Consider the following 25,116-nt stretch of genomic DNA (forward strand, 5'->3'; position numbering starts at 1 on the left):
CGGCCTCCGTCAATGGCCACACCACATCGTCACAAAGCCAGTGGGGGGTGACAAAAGTATCGGTAGGCATTCCGTTCCGTTGCTATTCCTGCTGTTGCCACCAAAATACAAAAAGGAAGAGATGCAATAGTTGCAGGCGCATTCCCTTGCTGCCCATCGCCTTCCCCATATAGCGATCCAAACTCTACGGAGAGGTAGGGTAAGGGAGCACAATGGGGTAAAGTGAATCGTTGCAGATTTTCTCACCCACCCTTTTTAAAAAATAAAATTCCAGCCTGCCTTTCTCCAAACTACTCCGCTGCTGATGAAGTCATGTTTCCAGGATGGTACAAGGGTTTTATAGAAAGAAAACAAAAGACAACCTAGTCAATCTTAAGACTCTTAACAATATGCAGAGTTTGCAACTTGAACTAGCAACTGCTCCATCGCTCCCCTCTTTCACCTTTGTGTGTGTGTTTGCTGTCTTGTCTGATGAAGATTTGGGGGGAAGTCCCAAATTCACACCCCATGATCAGATTTTGTTTTAACTAAAAGGCATGCCTTAATGGATTTGGGAGCTGAAAGTGCTACTCAAGGGCACCTTGCCTAAAGATGAGGACTAGGAAAGTAACCTAATTGGCCTTGCCTGGTTTTGTAGAATTAAGCATGCCTTGGTCTAGTTTAGTGATGGCAAACCTTTTGGGCTTGGTAACTAGAAATTTAGAAAATGTCTAACTTGGCTCTGCTGATGGATCTCTCTCTTTCTCTCTCTCTCTCTCTCTCTCTCTCTCCCTCTCTCTCACAAACACACACACACACACACACACACAGCCTAAACAAAAGAAATTTCTGTATCTCTTTCCTGCCCCCACCCCCATCTAATCCATCCTAAATAATGACGCTTGGTGGCAGCACCAAAGCTAGGCCTGAAGTAGAGACCCTGGCCTTGACTCCAGCCCTGGTGCCATCTTGGCAATTCAAAAAGCTCATCTTACACCATTTGACCAGGCATGTAAGACTTGCGGAATGGGGCAAATGCCCCTGCAGCCCAGCCGTTTCCAGGATCCGTCACACGCTGTTTGCCTTTAGGTGATAGTCTCTTTGTGTCTCCAGGTCCCTGCAACCTATCAGGGTTGCAGTTCAGGGCTGCACAAGACCTTTGTTATTGAAGCAGCTTCAGAGAATGCTGTTTGGTAGCCTCTACAGCCTCCAAAACCTGCACAAAAGCACCTTCCATGATTTTTGGAGGTTCCAGAGGCCGTGAACACAGCCCTCTCTCACTACTGCCAGAAGGCCTAGAGGCTGTGCGAGAGCACATAGCCTATTCTTGTATGGTCTCCACAGCCTCTGAAAATCCTGCGAAAGTGGGGCATGTTTTTGAGAATAGTTATTGTTGGGTGCTGGTGTGTACAGTACGTTACTTTTGACATATGCCATAAGTTGCCATCACTGACCTAGTTAGTAGCAGAGCTGTAAACTAGATTTGGAAGTTTCAAAAGTTCTGAAATAAAGCTATACTGTGGCCAAATAAAGTAAATGAATATGTCTATGAAGCCATCAAGAACTGAGGGAGACTCTTTTTACCTTGATCTCTCTTTTGTCTCCTGAACTCACTCTTGTCAATCCATGCAGTGCTGGCAGACCTCATTTAACAACCTTAATTGGGACTGGCAACTCGGTCACCACTGTTGGTAAGCAAAACATTAGGTGATCTTCCTGCTTAGCAGTGGCAGTCATTAAATCTTTATCTTTATCTTTATTAGACTTATATACCGCCCTTCTCCCGTAGGACTCAGGGTGGTTCACAAGGTTTTTAAAATAACAATACAACAATTACAAAAATTAAGAACAGTTAAAATGATTACATTTAGACCTTGAATAAAACCCCAATTAAAATTCAATTAAAACCCCAATTAATACTCTCAGTCCAGGCCAGAAAGCTCAAAGAGCCAGGTCTTCAGGTCCCAGCGGAATGAGCGAAGGTCAGGGGCAGTCCTAAGCTCTAAGGGCAACTGGTTCCAAAGGGCAGGCGCACCCACAGAGAAGGCCCTCCCCCTGGGTGTTATCCGCCGGCAATCTTTTACCGGCGGTACCCTAAGAAGGCCCTCCCTGTGGGAGCGTACAGGACGAATGGAGCTTGATGCCAGCAGCAGGTGTTCCCTCAGATATCCTGTACCCAAGCCATTTAGGGCTTTATAGGTCATCACCAGCACCTTGAATCTCACCCGGAGGGCAACCGGAAGCCAATGAAGCTCGCGGAGCAGAGGTGTTACATGGGAGTATCGGGAAACCCCCATCACAACCCGCGCGGCTGCATTCTGCACCAGCTGAAGCCTCCGAGTGGTCCTCAAGGGCAGCCCCATGTAGAGAGCGTTGCAGTAGTCCAATCAGGAGGTCACGAGCGCATGAGTGACTGTGCGCAGGGCATCTCAGTCCAGGTAGGGCTGCAACTGGCGCACCAGGCGAACCTGGGCAAAGGCCCCCCTGGTCACGGCTCCTATATGGTCTTTAAAACTGAGCTGCGAATCCAGGAGGACGCCCAAGTTGCGAGCCCTATCGATGGGGGGGTAACACCTCACCCCCCCATCATTAAAGGTGGAATGAACTGGTTAGTCCGAGATGCCGGTATGCACAGCCACTCAGTCTTGGCGGGATTGAGACGAAGCCTGTTTCTCCCCATCCAGACCCGGACCGCCTCCAGGCAACGGGACATCACAGCGAGGGCATCACTGGGTTGGTTCGGGGTGGAGAAAAAAAGTTGGGTATCATCAGTATGCTGATGATACCCCACCCCGAAACCACGAATGATCTCACCCAGTGGCTTCATATAGATGTTGAACAGGAGGGGAGAGAGAACCGACCCCTGAGGAACTCCACAAACGAGAGGCCTCGGGGCGGACCTCTGCCCTCCCGTCAACACCGACTGCGAGAGGCCCAGGAGATAGGAGGAGAACCACTGCAAAACAGTGCCTCCCACTCCCAACCCCCTGAGATGCCGCAGTAGGATACCATGGTCAATGGTATCAAAAGCTGCTGAGAGATCTAATAGAACTAGGACAGAGGAACAACCCCTGTCCCGAGCCCACCAGAGATCATTCACCAGCGCGACCAATGCCGTCTCCGTGCTGTACCCGGGCCTGAAACCCAATTGGTACGGGTCCAGATAATCAGTTTCCTCCAGGAACAGAGGAAGCTGATGCGCCACCACACTCTCAACAACCTTCGCCAAAAAGCGAAGGTTGGAGACCGGATGATAGTTAAATGAATCACCCATGACTATTTGCAATCTTCCTTGCTGGCAATCATGTGGGACTCTGTGACCATCATGAATGTGCAATTGTTGCCAAGGACCTGAACCACAATCATGTAACTGGGATGGCTGTGTAAGACGTAAGTGCCAGGAGAGGTCATAAGTTCCTTTTTTTCAGCACTGCCATAACAGTCCCTAAAGAAATGGTCATTAAGGGACCACTATCTCTCTCATCTATCTAGAAAAAAATAATGATTTTTTTTCCTGCAGAAATCTCTTATTTAGCACCCACAGCAGTCAACGACATGAGATTCTGCCCTTATAATGCACCCTAGTGTACAGTTCTGGGTTAAAACCTCGTATATGCTGAAATGCCAGTTCTGTCATGTCTGCCAAATATGTATTCACAGGATAAGTAGGGCTGGTATTAGGCAATGAACACGAGGGATAAGCGACACAAAGTCCAAAGGAAAGGACAAACAATTAAAACAGATACTGTGCAAATGTCTCTTAACGATCAACGTTCAACAGTTCAAAATTGTAAAGGTGATTTTACTTCAGTAAATGAGACTCTGCCTATTGTTATCACAGTGGTGAAGGTAAGATATAAGGAATTCTTGACTTATGATACTCTCTAAGCCTGGAATTATGGTGGCAAGTCGTGCCAATGGTTAAGCAGGTCATCTTATGACCAACTCGATATTATGACTTTTTTGTGGTGGTCATTCAGCAAATCACCGTGGCTGTTAAGTGAATATGCTATCATTAAGTGAACTCCTTGTTCATAATGGGTGTTCTTGGCTGGAAACCAGAAGTAAACACCAATTTCCAACAAAAAAAGACATAAATTGCAGTCACATGACTGCAGGATGCTGCAAATGGTCCTGTTGCTGAGCCCCAAAAATATTTGTTTATTTGTTTGTTTCCCACCTTTATTATACATATTTATTTTTTATAAATAACTCAAGGTGGTGAATGTACAAAATCCTCCTCCCTCCTACTTTCTCTACCCTGGCGACCCCGTGAGCTGGGCTGGGCTGAGAGAGGAGGAGGGGCCCCAGGTCACCCAGCTGGCTTTCCTGCCTAAGGCAGGACTATAACTCACAGATCCCTGGTTTCTAGCCTGTTGCCTTAACCACCAGTCCAAATTGATGATCACATAACCACCAGGGGAGGAGCCAGTTGTCAGAACTTTTAATCAAGGTCATAAGTACTTTTGGGGGGGATCTGTCGTAACTTTGAATGGTCACTGGTTGTAAATTGGGGACCACCTGTACATGTAAAGGAAACTTCCAAAGGTGGCCTATTTATCATTTAAAAAGGAAAAGTCATGTGACACTTCAAAGCCTGCTTTAATTAACATGTGTCCTGTGTTCAATTCCATACTTAGCCAGTTTTTAATAATATACACTTATCTTTTTTTCCCCTATGACATACATTCCCTTTTGCTGTTGGAGAAAAGGTAGGATATAAATCTAATGAAACAGGATGTCACAATAATTAGACGAAACTAAAAGCCTTGTGTCTTTTCTATAATATTAATTTTCATGCTTTTGATATACAATGGAAAATTACTTACCCTAGGCTGACAATTATTCCTATCTGTAACTTCTGTAACATATCTTTAACATATGCAAATTCAAACAAGATCTTAATGATTTCATCTAGAGTACCAGGATATCTAGAACATGATATGGAAGCCAGTTTTAAATCATGTTGGTATATCTGTGTGCGTAGGTGGAGTTTTTGTTGTTGTAGATGACAGGTTTAACTAACCACATATCTCTACAGTTGTTAATGCTCTTAATTCTCATTTTCGCAATTGGCTTTCAGTAGACTTGAATCTCTGCTGCAGCAGTTAGTAAAAATCAGTAGAGGTTGTCAGTTTGTCTCCTAGACCAGGGGTCCCCAATCCCCGGTCCATGGACCAGTACTGGGCCGCGGCATGCCAGCAACTGGTCCGCACAAACAAGGAAAGCCCCATCCACAGGATGCAGGCAGCACACAAAACCACGCCCCCTCTGGTCGTCGGAAAAACCTCTCTTCATGTAACTGGTTCCCTGGTACCCAAAAGGTTGGGCACTCTGACCTAGACTGCCTGTACTTAGTTGTATTTGTAACATTAACTTTGCCTCTTTGATCCCCACCTAATAAACTGAATCAGTCTTCACTGTTGAGGATATAACAATAGGTCACACAAAAATGTATTTATTACATGTATTAAAAGATTTTGTTTTTTAAAAGGCAAATGTCACCATTCCAGGAGACATTTCAGTGGAACAGAAGCAGCAGCAAGGATGAATGTTAACTTTTTGCTTTGCTTCAAAATTGCCCTCAATTTCTTTTCTTACCATGTATGGCCTTAGCAACATTCTGGGCACAATAATCACTCTCTGATATAATTTCCATGAGGCTTGATGCACTGATTGCAATATGGTGGCACCAAAGGTACAAACACCCATAGCTCTTGTAAATTGATGGTAGTGATGGCAAGAGCCTTGGAAGATTATGGATACACCTACACCAATTTTCTACTGAGGTAGAAGAAAATATGTCAGAACTATCTTGGCTTATCTAACTGATCTCTTCTTTGTCTTAGTAACAAAGTCTGACTTGCGAATGGTACTGTCCTAAGAATTCAGAGCAGGAAATTCTTGCTAGCAGGAAAAACACCTATCAGTTTGTCTTGCTCAAGTAGACTAGTAATGGGGCTGGAGGAAGAAATGAGCAATGAAAGAGTGAAGTGGTCCTGGAGATGGCTAGAAAAAATGGTGGACCAGAAACTTCTACAACTTTCTCTCCTAGTAGATAAACCAAGTATTTTTGAACTGGTAAACAAGAACCTGAGGTTCTAATCTGTCATTTATTATAGAGAGGTCTTGATGGCTCTGTTCTAGCAATAGCAGCAAAACAGTCATTGGAAAAAGATTGTGATCTATGGCTTTTTAAAATTATATTGGTGCTGCTTTCTTGCCTCTGGGATCATGTCAGTCCAGCTAGACCGATTAAATTGGCTATGAAGAAAATTGACAGCAATAGAAGAGGAGAAGACTTGCCTGCAGCAAAAGCCACCAATCAGAACTGCACAGTTCCCATCCCCTGCCAAATCATTGTCATAGTCACTGCCAAAGCACCACACATCATACAAAGTTTGTGCCAGGAGAAGACAGAAAACCCCGCTTTCATATAAGATCAGAACAATCTGAACAAGTTCAGATTTTGGTTGGGGTTCAGAGCTGGGAATGAGAAGAATACAGTGTTGTACAGTTGTGTCCTTAAGCACAGTTAGTAAGATAACTTCAGTGAGAGGAACATGTATATATGCCTTGTGTTCCCTTGATCTTTAATTTCAGAAAACTGCCAGTTGCTTATGAATTGGAATAAAAAATTGAAAGGTTTAAAGAAGGTTGTTATTACTTTAGGCCAGTGGTGGTGAACCTATGGCACACGTTCCAGAGGCAGCACTCAGAGCCCTCTCTGTTGGCACACATGCCACCGCCACCAGAAGGAGGTCCATCAGGCTGCCACCACCACAGGAGCCCCTCCCAGCACAAAGGAGGTGACCAATAGCAAGCTTGAGTAGAAGTGGTAGAGCAGAGGTCACCAACCATTGTCGATTGGTGGACTGGAAGAAAAGGGAGGGGGAAGCATTTTACATGCGTGCATGCATGCATGGGGCCGCAAGCATGCACACGCTGCAAATGGGGTGGGGGTAGTACCTGCGTGATACTCACTAGTCCTGCCCCGTTCTTGCATGGTACAGTGCCTTGTATCTGCACCCTGTGGCAGCCATTTTTGCGCCTTGCAGCACGGTGGTCCATTTTTGCACCCCCCTGGCTTTTGTATGGCAGAGGTGGCATTCAGAGGCACCTCCCTGCCCCCTCCAGAGGACACCTCAATGCTGATGTGGCCCTGGCACTTTGTGATAAATAAGTGGGTTTTGGGTTGCAGTTTGGGCGTCTCTAAAAGGTTCGCCATCACTGCATTAGGCCAACTTCAGGCCAGGTTTAAATTGTAATGGGCTTATATTTTTGAATTACTGAAGGTTTCTAAATATTGTCATTCCAAACTTCATCCTTAAAAATGTTTAATTATGTTAATCTACACTAGGGGTGTCAAACTCGCAACATCACGTGACATGTCGCGACATATCACGGCTTTTTTCCATTGCCGACAATGGGGTGGGCGCGGTTTCGCCATGATGCATTCAGCCTGCAGGCCAGCAGTTTGACACCCATGATCTACATGAACTTATTCATGGACAAGGTATATATAGTGTCCTCCTTCTGACATTATTTCCTATTAATATTCTTGTTCTTCCCCAGGGTACTGTTATGATGGTTCTCTTGTGTGATTGAAGCTTTTCTTTTTTTAAACTACTACTGCAAATAAGTATCATTACATCTTTCAGCATTATAATTCCTACTGGTAGGAGTGGTTTCAAAGCAGTTACAAGGATGGGCAGCATGACAGAACTGGTTTTCTGTAAATGGGTTTGTCATTGATACCTCCTTTGAGTGCCTTATAAGAAAGTGACACCATGATAAAAGATAGTATATAAAAGAAATGCAAAGAAATTCCTTTGAAGTAGTAAAGAAATATTTTCTTAAAGGAGAGTTCCTCCAAGCTGGGAGGATGAGACTTGCAGTAAAAAAGCACCAATTTATTTTAGAGTAAGGATTATAATTTTCATACCTGCATTCCTGCATAAATATGGAGATATTCTTACAATTATTTGACTTGTTCAAAAGCTGATATAGCAAGATTTGGAGATGACAAGGGTATAGGTCAGTGTTTCCCAAACCCGGGTAAATTACGGTACCCAAAATTGATTGAAAGTGGCTTTTCATACTAAACCATTAATAGTTTTTTTAAAGCAAATGATCAAGCTTAAATCAAGTAGTCAGTGCAAAATGTTATTTGAAGAAAAGGAGGACAATTTGGAGTCCTTTTTGGTTAACAATTTACAATGAACAACTCGTGACAGTTGAGAAGGCCATAATACAATTATTGCTGTTTTCAAGCATCTACATCAGGCATGTCAATCTCCTGGCCCATGGGCCGGATGCGTCATGCCGAAACCGCGCCCACCCCATTGCCAGTGATGGGGGAAAAGTCACGATATGTCACATGGCATCACTTGATGTCACGAGTTTGACATGCCTGATCTACATGTATGAAGTAGGATTTGCCATTCTTGCTTTCATAAAGAGCATAAATAAAACTGCTGACTACTGAAAATGGTTTGGGTAATGAATGAGAAAGTTTGGGAAATACTTTTATAAGTGGTAAGCATTAATGCCATTTACTTATACTTTCAACTCCATGAATTAATATGGGAAAAACTGTATGATCTACATTGTGTTAATCTCATGTACCCCCTTTCTTCCAAGAAGCAAGTATATTTGGAACAAATACTGTATCTCTATGGTGATGCTACACATACAAAAAAGATTCTTGTGTAAAACTGCTCATTATCCTAGAGGATAACTCTAAAATACAGTATCTATTTGTTTGTTTGTTTGTTTATTCAACTTCTATAATCCAACATATTAAATTTTATGACTCAATGGGTCATAAAGCAAGTCCCTAACACAAGCATCGAACACTGGTTTTTCATATCTCCTACTTTGAAGTTGAGAAGGAAAGGATTTTGAGAAGACTATTGGTTTTATCCATCTTTTACCATGTTTGCCTATAAAACTGAATATTGGAAGTGGATAGAATAGAAATAGCAAATGCTCCATGACTGTTGTGCTACAGTATGTTTGCCACCAGCCATACTGTGAAGTATGGGGATGATACAACAGTAGTGGGCCTTATTCAAGATGATAATGAGGGTGCTAATCGCAAGGAAGTAGAGGGTTTGGTGAACTGATGTAATAAAACAGCCCCTTTTAAATGTAAGAAAAACTAAAGAGATCATTATTGATTTCAGAAAAGGCAGATACATCTACACACCTCTGTGTATTAATGATTCACCTGTGGAGGTGGTTAGCAGCATCAAGTTTCTGGGTATGCAGAGTAGGGTAGCTTGGTCGCTCAACAGTGAGATACTGGTGAAGTGGGCACAGAAGTGCCTGCATTTACTGTGTTGCATGAGAAAAGCACATCTTCCTTCCCCTGTCCATATTGCATTACTGTCTGGTTTGGAAGCATCACTGCTTCAGTCAGGAAGGTGGTAAAGAGAGCGGTGAGGATGACAAAACATTATTGGTAGTTCGCTCCCTTCTATCCAGGAAATAGCATATAAGCAATGCTTGAGCAGGGTCTGCAGGATTGTCTGGAATGTTACACATCCTCTTCCCAACCTGTTTTCCTTGTTACCTTTTGGGAGGAGGCTTCGTGCTATCTGAAGTAGAACATCCAGATTCAGCCACAGTTTTGTTCCACATAGTATCAGCCTTGTTAACTCTCACATTTCCTCTTTCTGCTGTGTATTCAAAATGGACAGCGATTTGTGTGTGTGTGTGTGTGTGTGTGTGTATGGGTGTAGGTGTGTGTGTGTATGTAGCATGTGTATATGTGTGTATATGTATATAATGCATATATTTCTATAACCAAAAATATGGCCTCACAGTTTGTCCAGACATCAAAATAATTATCAATCTTCATTTGTTTTCATAATTAGCATTATCACTTAATGACTTCTAGGTATTTTGAAGGAGAATATGTAGAAGAAGATAAAAAAGTGATTCATACTATCCCAAAGGTGCTTTTTTAAAGGCAACCAGACTTTGTTTTTCCTTGAAGACGTTTCAGTTCTTTCACTTCATGAGAAGTTAAACAACTTCAAGGAAAAATGAAGGAAGTCCAATTGCCTTTCAAAAAAGCACCTTTGGGAGAACCATGACCTGGATGACTGAGAATCTCCATAGACATTAAGTGATTCATATGTATCATCTTCCAGAATAGTCACATTTCTTCCTAACCTGCATTCTTTATAACTGAACTGCTAATTGATTATTTGTATTAAAATGCTAAAATATTCCATCTTCTTCTTCCTTCTCTCTGTTCAGTTTTAAAAAACCTCTACTTATCTTGACTGTAAATACCTTTTGCATTTATTTTGCTGGGTGCTTTCCTAATGTATGCTACAGTATAAAAAGGTAGAACAAAACAATTTAAATGAAATAACCCTATTTTATTTAGATAAACCTGTGAACTATTCTGATAGAAAACATGCCAAAGGGATTTTAGAAGAACAAAAGTTATCCAAGAAACTGTCACTGCTATTTAGCAATTTAATCACACTTAAGCAACTGGCTGCTTCTGCACTAAGTAACCCACTGTCAGCATTTCTCACAGAAAGTAGTATCCACTACTGGTATCCACTAAAGGTGGCTTTTGTTAGCGAAAAATATAGGGCTGGAATGAAAATGTTTTTTTTATCAAACCAAAATTATAATGTCAAATATAAAAATATCATAAGAATATGATAAGATTATCAAATATAAGACTTTGCAGTAAATTCAGAGAAAGTGCAAGGAGTGCTTTCCTAGATAAATGGAAAAATTTGGGATGGATTTGTTGATAATGGGGGAATCAAATGTTTTCAATAAATAAATTAGTTGTTTTTTGGGATTTCGGAAATAAGCAAAATCACAAAAACTGATTATATTGTAAAACTGTGATATGAAATAAGTCTCATGACTACAGTAATGATATGAGGGGTATATGAAAAGTGTTTATATATTATAGGTAATAAGGTATCAAGCAACATTTAATGGAGAAGACACTGTTTCAGTCCTGTAGCTTGCATAGATGCAGAAGTGAGAAAACTTCATATGAACTGCCACTTAATAAAGCTGAAGGATTTCCCAGGCATCTAACACTTGAAAGTGATGCATCATCAAATATGGGTCGGTCACCAGAACCAGAGGTTTACTCTTCCGAGCTTTCAGGCTCATGCTGGAACCCATCTTCAGGGAACTTCTCTCTACTGGAATATGTGCTTTGGGCTATTCTATAAATTCTATTTATGTGGTGCCTTCCTATTGGTCGATTGGTGTGCTGATGGCTGTGATTGGCTGTTGTTTCTTTGTGCTGCCAACCCCCAGGACACGTATATTTGCATTTATACTTGAAAGTGATTTACAAAGATACACAATGAGTTGTTCTTCAAGACACTAATAGATTGTTTGTAGAAGGGGTGAACACCCCGTTTTAAAGCCAATAATGCAACAAAGCGTAAAAACTCCCTCAAAAAAAAAAGCTACCTTTATCTAAATGTACGGATAAGTAGTAAATGTCCCTACCAATATAAAACAATTTGATTTTAAGCTAAATGGGGTTTGAACAGGCACAGGTACTTCAGCAGCATCTATTTTCTCTGGGATGCAGCAAAAACAGCCTCAGATCATTTTACATGTATTTATAACATACAATATATCCATGCAATCTGTTGTAAAAGTTAATTAGGACTGCTATCGTGTAGGTTGCATATTAGCGGTTACACAGTGTTAAAATAGAGTGCAAAAGAGCCCAGGTAGCATTTGTTATGTGGGAGGAAGGAACCGAGACATGCTTTGCTAAAAAATTCACAGTATCCAGAGAGTCACCATAAAGTAAACAAGCATATTAACTAGACTACAAACAAGCTACATTTGTTTATCTGACTTCATTTTTCATATTTATTTCTTTGATTTTTGAAGTTGGGAGTGAAAGTGCTTTATTGACTACAGAATTCTGTTCCAAATACTTTTTGACAGCAAATAATTACTTGAAAACTCCTGGAAAATTGACATGCATTGAGTGAGATGAAGTGTGGTGTAGCAAACAGTAGATTGTTTTCTCTTTTATTTATACTGTGTGGCAAGTATGTTAGCATACCATATGTGAGCTTATTCTTCTGTAGCAATTAGCATCCTATCTGCTTGCAATCATAAACCTGTATACTATACATAACTTAATTCATAATAATAATAATAATAATAATAATAATAATAATAATAATAATAATAATAATAATAATAATAATAATAATAATAATAATAATAATATATAAAGTTGGAAGGGACCTTGGTGGTCATCTAGTCCAACCCCCTGCTCAGGCAGGAAACCCTATACCATTTCAGGCAAATGGCTGTCCAGTCTCTTCTTAAAAACCTCCAGTGTTGGAGCATTCACCACCTCTGGAGGCAGGTTGTTCCACTGGTTAATTGTTCTAACTGTCAGGAAGTTTCTCCTTAGTTCTAGGTTGCTTCTCTCCTTGACTAGTTTCCATCCATTGCTTCTTGTCCTGCTTTCAGGTGCTTTGGAGAATAGCTTGACTCCCTCTTCTTTGTGGTAGCCCCTGAGATATTGGAACACTGCTATCATGTCACCCCTCACCCTTCTCTTCATTAAACTACACATACCCAATTCCAGCAACCGTTCCCTATATGTTTTAGCCTCCAGCCCCCTAATCATCTTGGTTGCTCTTCTCTGTACCCTTTCTAGAGTCTCGACATCTTTTTTACATCGTGGTGACCAAAACTGGATGATGTGTGTATATAATTTATATATATATGTGTGTATATAATTTTTCATTTAAGAATTTGAAATCAAATGCACTGGCAAAAAGTTCATTTAACTGCATTTGAAAAGAGTCATGGAATTGTGATTAGCCAAGGCTGAGTATGAGTCAGCAGGATGATATGGTGGTAAAAAAAATGGGAAATAGAAATCAATTGACTGATTAATTGAATAATTGATTTGATGTTTGTACAATCAGTCACATTGTTTCTAAATCATGACAGTTCCTACACCTGATCTAAGTTGCACTGAATGGACTACAGTGGAGAATTATTTCTGGTTTCATTGCCACTCATTAGGAATTCAGATAAATTGGATCAGGGTCAGATAAAGGAAGAAAATAACTGATCAGAGGATTGGTATGATAATCCTATCTGAGGGAACATATACTGGGTAGGTTTAGTCTTCAGAGGTAAAGATTGACTGAGAGATCTGTCACTCTTTAAGTATCTGAATTATACCTGAATTGCTATTATACAGCAAAAGACACAAATTTAGTTAACTTCTTTCCTAATGAACTACTGTCTTTAAGCTACAGAAAGGCATATTTCAGTTGAACATTTAACAAAAAAATTCTCATGACAAAATGGTTCAACAAAGGAACCAATCTACAAGTAAGATAGTAGGCTATTTGCCTTTGGGTGTAGTCTAGCTAAAGTTATAAAGTCATCTATCAGGGTTGTTTTGTGCTGGATTTCTGTACTAAGTAGACCCAAAGAATTTATGATTCCTTCCCATTCTAAGAGTCTATCAATATACAGGGATATATTTCCAAATAAACTAAAACTTGAAAAGTTCTAATCCAATACATTGTGACTTGGAAAAGAATAATATTTTCTTCCTTGTAAGTCTCAGTAAAGCTTAATAGTTCAATAAACATACTTTAAGCATTTCTGTACAGTAATTATAAGCAGACTTGGTAGATCATCATTACCATTGACAACACTTAAATTTTGAGTAAAACCTTCTATCTCAGACATGTTAAACACAAGGCCCAGGGGCTGGATCTGGCCCATGAAGTGGTTTCATGTGGCCCACGAAGCCATCCTGGAAACAGTGAGGGACCGGCCCCCACTGCCTTGGCCCTGGCCTAGAGACTCTCCTTCTACCAGAGACCCCAGATCTGTCCCACTCCTGCCCAGGCCCCCATAGGCACCCTTGATGCGAACGATGTAGAGCTGGCCATGCCCACCCAGTAGGCCATACGTACTCTAGCCACGCCCACCCAGTAGGCCACACCCACCCTGGCCATACCCACCCGGCCCCTTGAGGGCAACCGCAATGCTGATGCGGCCCTCAATGAAATTGAGTTTGACACCCCTGTTCCATATATATTACTAGAAGGAGTTTGTACCTTGAGGACAAGTTATAATTCCTTGTATAGGGTGGATTAATTAATCATTAAAGAAAGGATTAATTTCTGGTCAACCATAACTGGTTTTAATAGGACCCAATGTTTTATTTAGATTGCTTGGTATTTAATTAAAAATACCTAGGATTCAGTCTTTAGTACAGTGAAAGCTTCAGCATTTGAAAAATGTTAAATGCTTGGAATTATGATTTGAAGAGAAATCAGAATTGAGATGATTCAATTATATATTTCTTTCTTGCTCACTGTTCACTTTCATATTATTCAATTTTACTGAATTGTTTATCTCTCTGAATTGCTAATCTCCAAATAAACTAATAAAATGCAAGTTTCTCTTCCCATATATGAGCAGTTAATTTGGGAGAGGAAAAATATTATTTATACAGAGTCAGTCCCAGCAGAATAGGTGAGATAAATTGTATGCACCATGTATTCTGTCCTATATCCCCTGTAATTAAAACACTATCCTATAAATAAGACTGAAATAAGATTGAATCCTCATACTGAGAAGCATTGGTGTTCATGCCATTTTGTCTTGGATACCTTTCTCTTCCTCCTCAGTTTCCTTCAGTGCCAATTGATTGTGCATATCCTAGGAAGTAGTCTAGCAAGTGACTTCTTAATAATTAAGTGTAATTTTACTAAATTTGTTATAGTATATCAGAAAATCTTAGGTTTATCCATATATATTTGTTTTAGTAGTTACACTTTGCCTGCTTGCCTGCCTATCCATCCTTCCCCCTGCCTGCCTGCCTGCCTACCTATCAAAACAGTACTGTTTGTACGTTTAATATTTAATTTAATAATTTAATTTGTATACCGCCCTTCTCCCGAAGGACTCAGGGCGGTGAACAGGGCAATACATAATAAAAAACAGGATACAAAAATTAAAAAGTGATTAAACAACTATGCCCGTAATAATTAATACATATTAAAAGTTAAAACTAATTTATAAAAACCCAACCCCATCCCATCAGACCAGGCCAGCTTGTTCAAAAAAGAAGGTTTTGAGATCGCGCCGGAAGGAGCGAAGGTCGGGGGCTATCCGGAGCTCGACCGGCAAGCGGTTCCAAAGGTCTGGCGCGCCCACAGAGAACGCCCTCCCCCTGGGGGCCACCAATCGGCATTCTTTGATCGGAGGCACCCTGAGGAGGCCCTCTCTGTGGGAGCGCACTGGACGGAGGGAAGTTGACGCCGGCTGCAGGTGTTGCCGTAGGTAATCCGGACCCATGCCATGTAGGGCTTTGTAAGTCATCACTAACACCTTGAACCTCACCCGGAGAGCAACCGGTAGCCAATGCAGCTCACGGAGCAAAGGTGTAATATATCAGACAATTTCACCACTGCACTGCAGCTCCACTCTGCCACGTCTCCCCCCCTACTCATTGTCCCAAAGTGTTTATTTGGTACAGAACAAGTTGCTATTGGCATCAATGGCAATATCATTCCCTTATCAAATAGTAACCTCAGGATATGATGGTTGGCTTGTATTGGTCTTTGGGTAACACATGGAGAAATAAATGACACAACTGTACTCTATAGGCCTGATCCAAACCTTTTTCTGCAACTGCTACTTAAAGTTCAAAATCTAAAAACAAACAAGAAAATATTCTATTTTTGTAAAGACAAATAGACTTGTACATCCAAGCTAGCCCATTCACAAATAGAGCCCCACAAAATTGTCCCCAAGAAAAAGAATAATTTCATAATCTGGGTCAGCATGAATTTTAGCATCTGAATTAAGCTCTGCTTTTAGCCCACGATGATGGGATTATTCATTGGTACCTTTAACTGGGGGGAAAAACATGATTTCTTTTTACACACTTTCTAAAATCCGAGTAGGACTTTTTAAAAATTCAAGAAACCTATGTTGATCTTCGTTCAAAACATTTACAGCTACAAATGTTGATAAGACATTACATTTTTTAAAAAAAAATCTAGAACATTGTTTAGCAAAAGGAGTTCAGTAGCTACCGAAATTATTTGCAGATTAGACCATTGTCTAGTTCTACAATATTGTTTTTTTAGTCAAATCCTCTGACTCAATAGAGCCCTTTGGAGAGTACTGTTGGGGTATGTTCCATGCACAATAAAACTACTCTCCAGATATAAAGCAACTACTGTTGAGAAAAATGGGAGCTTTCTAGGAAATAAGGAAAACAACAACAAAAGAAGGAAAGAAGCAAAGGAAAGAAAGAAAAAAACCCCACTGTTGATCATGAATGTGAAAACATTCTCTTTATCCCTTGACCTTGTTTGTAGATGAATTTAAAACCCTGATGCATATTTAGTTGGAAATGTCTCATTAAACTCGATGGAGCTGAGCTTGTATAGAGATTGCCCTTAAACTCGGTGTTTTAAATTTAACTACTGTAAACATTTTTTTGTCAAGACTGTTTCCCCTGGGTATATTTTTAGAGTTATTACTGCACTAATGTATAATCATTATTTTTTTATATATGAAAGATGAAAAAAATAGATTACATGTCAGAAATACATGATACTACAATTGCAATAAATATACAGAAAGCATTGCGCACAAGTACATTTGAAAGTGCACTTTTAAGATGTTAAAACAGTAGTATGCAGTCTTCCAGTTCCCCTTTAAGGAAAACCCAACTCTATTTCGCCACCTAAAATCTTTTATAGTCAGGAAGACTGCAAAGTATCATTTGTCTCGAACAAAAATATATTTTAGATTAACTTTAGATTTATTTTAGATTGACCTTTAGCTAAACTCATTCATTTCTAACATCGTGAATAATACTGTTCCTGTTGTTTTTTTCTGATAATAATCTACTAATCACAACAATATCTTTACTGTCAGAAAAAGAAAGTAGATTATCGTATGATTTTTACTTCTATGGTATTGAACATGTAGTTTTACGGTGGGGGGAGGTTATTCTTTGAATTCTTGTAAGCATCTCTGATCCTTTCAAAGCCCATTTAAAAAGATATATACGTTGTTATCAAACTACCAAGGTTATACAGTATTCATTTATTTTATTTTTTCTATGTTGTGATTCAATTTTTAAACAACACACTGAAGCTAGATCACACAGAAGCACATTGTCTGCCTCGCCATCCTTACAGATGTAATTCAAAGGTGAAAAATTGACAAATTCCATTAAGCCAAGAATTGGGGATGCAGACATTCTTTCCCAAGTGCATAATCATCCTATGTCCAAGCGTGGCATATCATACATTCTTCCTAAACTGAAACTTGCCAGATATTTGGGATATAGTTTAATTTTTTAAAAATGGATATCTTTAGCCCAACTTTCTTTGAGAAGCCAGGATCATCGTAGCAATAACCTATAACTAATATGGAAATATAAATAGATTAGCACATAGCATATATACCAAAGTTCCTTTAAATTTATTACATCTTCACCATAAAATCAATGGGAACCAACCTTTTTTCAACCTTAAAATTCTCATACGATTTATTTGCTGAATGAGCTTTTAAAACCTAAAAACATGCCTACTGTTAAATAGTGGGTTCTTTGGCGCAGGAATAAAGACGTGGAACAGAGTACAGGGTAACTCATTGTTTATTTTGTGCAGGAACTGTACTGGGGAAATGGCTGCAACTAGCCGCGATATATAGTCTAGCCCCTAGGCGGCAGCCAATAGGTTTGAATCAACCAATGCCACCTGGACATAGCCAATTACAGCACAGGAGACTTGTAGTCTGGGTTGCTGGAGTGCCGTTAGCGGCTCCAGTAACCCATGTGGCATTCCTCAAAGAGCCCAGTACATAACACCCCTCCCCTCTTAGATCAGACCATAGTAACACCAATTAGTCTCAACAATTGTCAAGACTCATTATCCAACACACTAAAGTAAAATTGATAATAATAATAAAAATAAAAAAAACAATGTAGGTTACAATGTTATTAAACAACGTCTGAATGAATAGGCTTCAAAAGATGGTACTTTTAGATAGTTACATCATAGCACTAGTTTCTGTAGTCTAGTGGCAACAGGAATTACAATATATAGCTCTTTATTTTACAATGTAATCTGCAAGATATGAAGGAGGCTTGTGTGCCCTAGAGGAACGTCTCGGAGTTCCCAACACTTTGTGGTCTACCAGCTTACCCAGTGGGCTGGGTACACTTGTGTCCCTTTGTGCTCAAGGGAATTCGATGCACTCTGGCTGGCCTCTCCAGGTTGGCCCACCCCAGAGTCAGACTGTTCAGCAGAGTAGGCACAGCAATTGCTGAGGTTCGGTTGGCTTGCTCCTTCAGGGGACCCATGTTGCACTCCAGGGCTCCCCAGTTCTTCCTCCAGTTCTGCCTCAGTTAAGAAGGAAAAGTCCTGATAGTCCTTGTGAGGACTGGCTTGGCCACAAATTTGAGGACCTTGTGAGGGACCTATGATGCAGTCCTCACTTAGTGGCCATTCTGGAAACTGTTTCCTGAGCTGATCAATGTGTCGTCTGACAACTCACCCTCCTTCCAACCCCACTTCATAAGATAGGGGTCCAGATGCCTTGGTAATTTGACCAGGAACCCACAGATTCCCATCACCATAGTTCCTGGCCCAAACCCAATCGCCCATGTGCAGCCCCCTCAGGGGTTTTGGTCGAGAGGCTTCTGCTGCCACTCTATCTGGATGCAACCTGTCCAGTTTAGTGATCAAACACCTCCCCCAATGTAGTTCTGCAGGACTTTTGCCTGTAGCAGTGCAGGGCATAGAATGCTGGCAAAGTAAAAAATTTGCCAATCTGTGATGCCAGTCACCTGTAACAATGCACTTGAGTGCTTCCTTCATTGTCCTCAGCATGCGTTCAGCTTGACCATTCAAAGATGGATGAAAAGGCGCAGACGTTGCATGTCTGATAAGATTAGCTCTAAGGAAAGCCTGAAATTCAGCAGCAGTGAACTGGGCCCCATTGTCTGAAACTAAGACATCTGGCAACCCATGTGTGGCAAAGAGTTTTCTCAGCACCTGGATGGTCCTAGTAGTAGTCATGTTAGGAACTGGAATTACTTCCAGCCATTTGGAGTGGCTATCCACAACTATAAAGAAGAGCTGTCCCTGAAAGGGCCTAGCATAGTCTATGTGAACCCTAGACCAGGGAGTGTGTGTTTCCTCCCACCTGTGAACTGGAGTCTGTGGCATTTCAGGCCTAGATTGCTGGCATGTATAACAGCCATGGACTTGAGCCTCAATGTCCTTATCAAGGCCAGGCCACCAGAGGTAGCTTCTAGCTAAAGCTTTCATTCTGACAATGCCTGGATGGCCTTCATGTAATGTTTGCAAGACCCTGTCTTTTAGGGAAGTGGGAATTATGACTCTGTTTCCCCATAAAATGCACCTTTTATGGGCAGATAACTCATGCCTCCTGACAAAATAGCTCTGAAATTCTGAGCCTGGACTTTTATCCAATCAGCCCATGTATACCCATGACAACACTCTACTAAGTATTTTATCTGTGGCAGTTTCAGCAGCAATGTCCCTTGCATGGAGGGGAAATTCAGGTATGTCCTGTATGGACAATATTCTAGCAGCTGGAGCCGGATCTGGATCCATTAGTGGCAGTGGTAGTCTGCTGAGGCCATCAGCATGGCCCATTTCCTTGCCCGGTTTGTGAATTAATTTAAAATTGTATGCAGATAGGAAAATAGACCATCTCAACATTCTTGGAGAAAGTATGTGGGGGGTTTGTTTGTCCATTGTGAAAAGTCCCAACAGAGGCTTGTGGTCAGTGTAGACCATGAAATCCCTGCCATATAAATAGTCATGGAATTGTTTTTATTCCAGCAACGATGGCTAGGGCCTCTTTGTCAATCTGAGCATAATTGCACTCAGCAGAGGACAATGTCCTTGAGTAAAATGCTATAGGAACCTGTTTCCCATTTTTTTCTATGTGACTTAGAACTGCCCCCACCCCATAGGGAGATACATCACATGCAATACAAACAGGTTTAGACTCTTTGTAGTGAGTTACAGTGGACTTTTCTGACAATAGTGCTTTTAAGTCCTGGAAACTTTTTTCATGTAAATTAGTCCATTTCCATAGAGCTTTCTTATCTAGAAGCCTGTGCAGGGGCTCTGCTAGTGCGGCCTTATGAGGTAGAAATGTGTGATAGAAGTTTAGGAGTCCCAAGAATGCTTGTAACTCTCCTTTTGATTTGGGCCTAGGAGCCATTTTGATGGCCTTCACTTTAGAATCAGCGAGTGAATGCCATTAGCATCAATTTGAAAACCCAGGAATTCTGTTGAAGAAACCCCAATACTACACTTGTTCTTTTTTAATTTGAGGCCTGCTTCGCGAAGCCTCTGCAAGACAGTCCTGAGCCTACTGGCCAACACTTCTGGGGATTCCCCTGCAATAGGTACATCATCAAAATAAGGGCAGATGCCCTGAATACCCTTGAGTGTACGCTCCATGATTCCCTGAAAAATACCCAGTGCAACACTGACTCCAAACTGTAAGCGTTTAACTTTGAAAGCTCCCCTGTGAGTCACAATCATTTGAGCCGTGGCTGTGGCCTCATCAACCAGCAATTGCTGATAGGCCTGTACTAAATCAAGTTTAGCAAAAATAGTACCCCCTTGCAAGGAGGCTAAAATATGGTTGACCACAGGGACCGGGTAAGCGTGTTGCTTAAGGGCTTTATTTAGAGTGCATTTATAGTCAGCACAAATGCGAATTTCCCCATTGGCTTTAAGTGGAGTGACTATAGGAGTTTCCCACTCCCCACCATCAACAGGCTGTAACACGCTCTGTTCTACAAGCTTATCAATTTTGGAATCAATTTTATGTTTTAAGGCAAAGGGGACCCTACGAGGCTTAACCCTGATTGGAACTACATTGGGATCTAGCTTAAATGAGATAGGCGGGCCTGTGTATATTCCTAGGGTTGAATCAAAAACATCCGCATATTCCTCGCATACTGACGCGAGGTCTGCAGTTTGTGTCTGGTTTATGCCAGTAATCTGAATAACTAAGGCATCAAACCAATCGAGTCCAATGAGACTCATTCTCTGGCCCCCTACTACTATTACATCCAGGTGCCCCAAAAACCCTTTAAACTTTACCAACAAGGTGGCTTCTCCCTTGACTTTAACGTGAGTATTTTGGAAATCCATTAGGATTATAAATGAGGGTCTTAGTTTGGCCCAATTGTTACTGTGCCTACACACGAAGTTAAAAGTGTCTTGAGAAATAATTGACACTGCAGAGCCAGAGTCCAGTTCCATCTTACATGGAACTCCTTGTAGCTCTACCATGAGCTTAAGTTTGGGTTTGAGGGGGCGTTGAGCCCCAGTGCGGCATACGCTGCTACAGCTTCTGCAAAACCCCACACTAACTGGACCCTGGGCCCCAGTACCTCTCCTAGTCGGTTCTTCTGACTGGTGTTTGGGTTGCCGGTCTCTCTGGCGGACCCTGCAAACCATTGTGATGTGGCCTGTTCTTCCGCAAGCTCTGCATGTGGCTGATCGAAATCTGCAATTGGCACAAAAATGGTTGCCTCCACACCCCTTACATCTCGGTAAGAGAACTGCCTTGTAACCGTCCTCTCGCTGCTGTCTGTTGTAGTGTTGTGCATTGGGTTGCTTTTGGAGTTGGTTGATTTCAGGTTCTTCGTCCTCGGAAGATTCTTTGGTGCATTTGGCATCCTCAAGGTGAACCGTTTCTTCAAACTTTGTCAATCTGGCAGGCTGAACTGTTTGAACTGCGCCCCCAGCAGCTTCGTTGGCCATCACCTCGTCTTGTGCTTCAGAAAACATTAAATTTGGCCTAGCAAATAGTCTCTGCTGAAGCGTTCTGTCCCGTAGGCCGCAGATGAGCCAGTCTTGTAGTCGCTCTTCTAAATTTGAAAATTTGCATAGGTGTGCGGCCTGCTTTAGGCCGTCTATGAATTCTGAAGCAGACTCCCCGGGTAGCTGCACTCTTTGGTTGAACTTGAACCGCCAAGCCATTTCAGACATCTTGGGCTAGAAGTGCCCAGTTAGCTTCTTTTTGAGATCTGCGTAGGAGATCGCTTCGATTGGTGTCGGCACGAAAAGGTTCTCGGCTAAATCAAAGGTTGCTGGGCCGCACACACTGAGTAGTGTTGTGGCCTTCAGTCCTTCTTCTGCGATCTGATTGGCCCTGAGGTAGTTTTCTACTTGTGATAAATATGATGGCCATTCCTCTGGGTGTTTCACGTCGAATTCTCACAGTTTTCCAAACTTCGGCATTCTTCCTTGCTGGTTCCTGCATTCTTCAGAATCCTGCTTCTAGGCTTAGGGAATGAGTCCACTGAGCACGAGGTCGCTAACGTAGCTTGCTAGCCGACCTTGAGAGAGGGGGGGGGAAATGCCTTTTCCCACCGGAGTGCTCTGCCTTTCCCTCGTAGACTTCCACTCTCTATTCAGTGAAGCAGGAACCCATCCTTTTCACCACTGTTAAATAGCGGGTTCTTTGGCACAGGAATGAAGTTGCGGAATGGAGTAAAGGGTAACTCATCATTTATTTTGTGCAGGAACTGTACTGGGGAAATGGCTGCAACTAGCCGCAATATATAGTCTAGCCCCTAGGTGGCAGCCAATAGGTTTGAATCAACCAATGCCACCTGACGATAGCCAATTGCAGCACAGGAGACTTGTAGTCTGGGTTGCTGGAGAGCCGTTAGCTGCTCCAGCAACCCACGTGGTATTCCTGAAAGAGCCCAGTACATAACACCTACTATTTTAAAAAAAACTGGCGCCATTGATTGAGTACTCATGGATACTCCAATTCATTATTGCAAATTGCTTGGGTATTATCCAAATTTATTTTGATATTTTTTTCAAAAATGGTTTTGTTTCCATGAAGATCATTTCCAACAACTTTAATACTTCTGGTATTTATAAGGCCACAATGGCCTGAGGGCTGAAGAGTATAGATGTTTTTTAATGGCATGTATTGCCATTCAGTCTATCTAGATAAATTCCTTTTGCAGAATTTCTAACTGTACTTTTAAGTACAGTTATTTAACATCTAAGGGCTTTACCTTCCTGAGAACTAGGGAAGTTCATGTCTGAGACACTTTCTCAAATTACATTTCTGCCCTGACTCAGAGCTCTTTTATCTGAACATGTCTTGTTTCCTCTTGTCCCTTGAGATTATTCCTTCTGTCCTTTACAACTTATCATGGGTGCTATGCTTAATTATGGTCATTATGGTTAGAAAGTTCAATATTAAGATTAATTACACTGATTGCATCAGTTTCCAAAATTACCCAGCATTATTGGATTGCAGACTAGACATATTAGTATTTTAATGTAATTCTGATAAACTATCAACCATTGGAAAGAATGAGACTTATTGAAATCAAATCAAGGTACATCCTTTCAATTAGATTTGGATACTTAGTTTTCTCATAATTATATGGATGTAGTAAAGGTAATGTCTAATTTAACACAAAGAAAATGATTTTCTATCTTTGATCTTCATCATGCAAATAGTGTTCATCTATAGATATAGAAACTTCATATTTATTAATTGAAAACTCTCCTAAATACAGTATTAGTTATATAACCAATGCTGCATTATATTACAGCAATGCTGGAACTCGATTTAGCATTTATCTTTCCCATAGGCTGAAAAATACATTAATAAGAAGGTAAATTGATAAAAAGGAAAAAAAATCAATATTATATTCCAAGGAGGTTTTTGGCCATCAGAACAGCCAAGCTCTATAGACATTTATTAAATTAAATTTGGCTGCAAGCTGAGAAAATTTCAAATATGTTTATTCAATACATAAATAAACTTCGTAGCAAGAATATGGGAAGGGAGAAAATCTCAACACTGATAGTAATTGTTGAGAAATAACAACTATGGCTGCCAGAAGTAAATTGCACCGAAAACAATATTTTTAGTCCTGCATAAATATGATAAGCACCTAAAGGCCAGACAGGGTTGCCTTCGCACAACATAGCAGCTAGACATATTTTCATATGCTTTAGCTTATCACTAATTATAATTCACTGATAACACTGATCCAGACTGAAGCCACAATTTACAAGGTTAAAATTCATAATTCTAATCAAGACTAGAGCAGCTGGGGAAAGGGTTAAATAATCTTGTAGTCACCTTCATTCAAGATTCCGTTTATTTTCTTTTGAAATTTTAAAAAAGGATATACCTTTATTTCTTTAAATTTTCTACCTGGAGAGGAAGAAGCATTCTGAATTAAAGTGATTAGAGGTAGCCCAGGTTGGATTAAGATCCCACACATTTCCTCCAATAAAATGAAGAGGAGCAATTGTATGCTATGTTATTAGCACTTAACGCGTAGTCTAACCAGGGAATTGCAGAGTTGAAGATTGAACTTACGTTCCACTACAACCAATGAACATGGGCATACTGGGGGTTATACCCTTTTCATCTAGGACAAACATCTTAGCAAGGGAGAGACCAGCTTGACTTAATCAATTAGCCCAAGAAGAAATTGCCATATACAATCACTGAGGAAATGAAACACATAGCAGGATAGAAAATATTTTGGCGGGTTTGTTGTGGGGCTGTCACAAAATAATGCTAATAGGAACTTAAATATTCAAAAATCTTGCCACAATAAGTACAGCCAGATGCAAAATGCTCATTTAGTACTAGCCAAACTGTTAAAGTTGCTATGTCATTCCTTCTAGACTTTCATAAAGCTATTCTAAAGTTGTGCATAGATTGTCTCGGACAATGACCAGAGAGACGGCAGGCTGGGTTCCAAATGTTTTATTCGCTTCAGCTCCGGACGGACCGACAATCGGAGAAACACGTCCTTTTATAGCGAACTGTCAACAGTAACAACGAATCGGGAAATCGTATTCTCCCGCCTCGAGGGCGGCGACCAATAGCCTGCAGGTAGCTTTGACAGCTCCCGGGCAATTGCACTTGCGCGGCTTGGCCAGGGAATCCGTCAGCTGGCTGGCTTACCGGCTGAGGGGAGGCGCGTTCCAGGAGCCGGCATTCTGACAGCTCAGCTGTCAGCTGGCCGGCTCTGCGCCTGCGCAGCCTTTT

The sequence above is a fragment of the Vipera berus genome, assembly GCF_964194415.1.
Source record: "Vipera berus genome assembly, chromosome: 6".
Taxonomy (NCBI): domain Eukaryota; kingdom Metazoa; phylum Chordata; class Lepidosauria; order Squamata; family Viperidae; genus Vipera; species Vipera berus.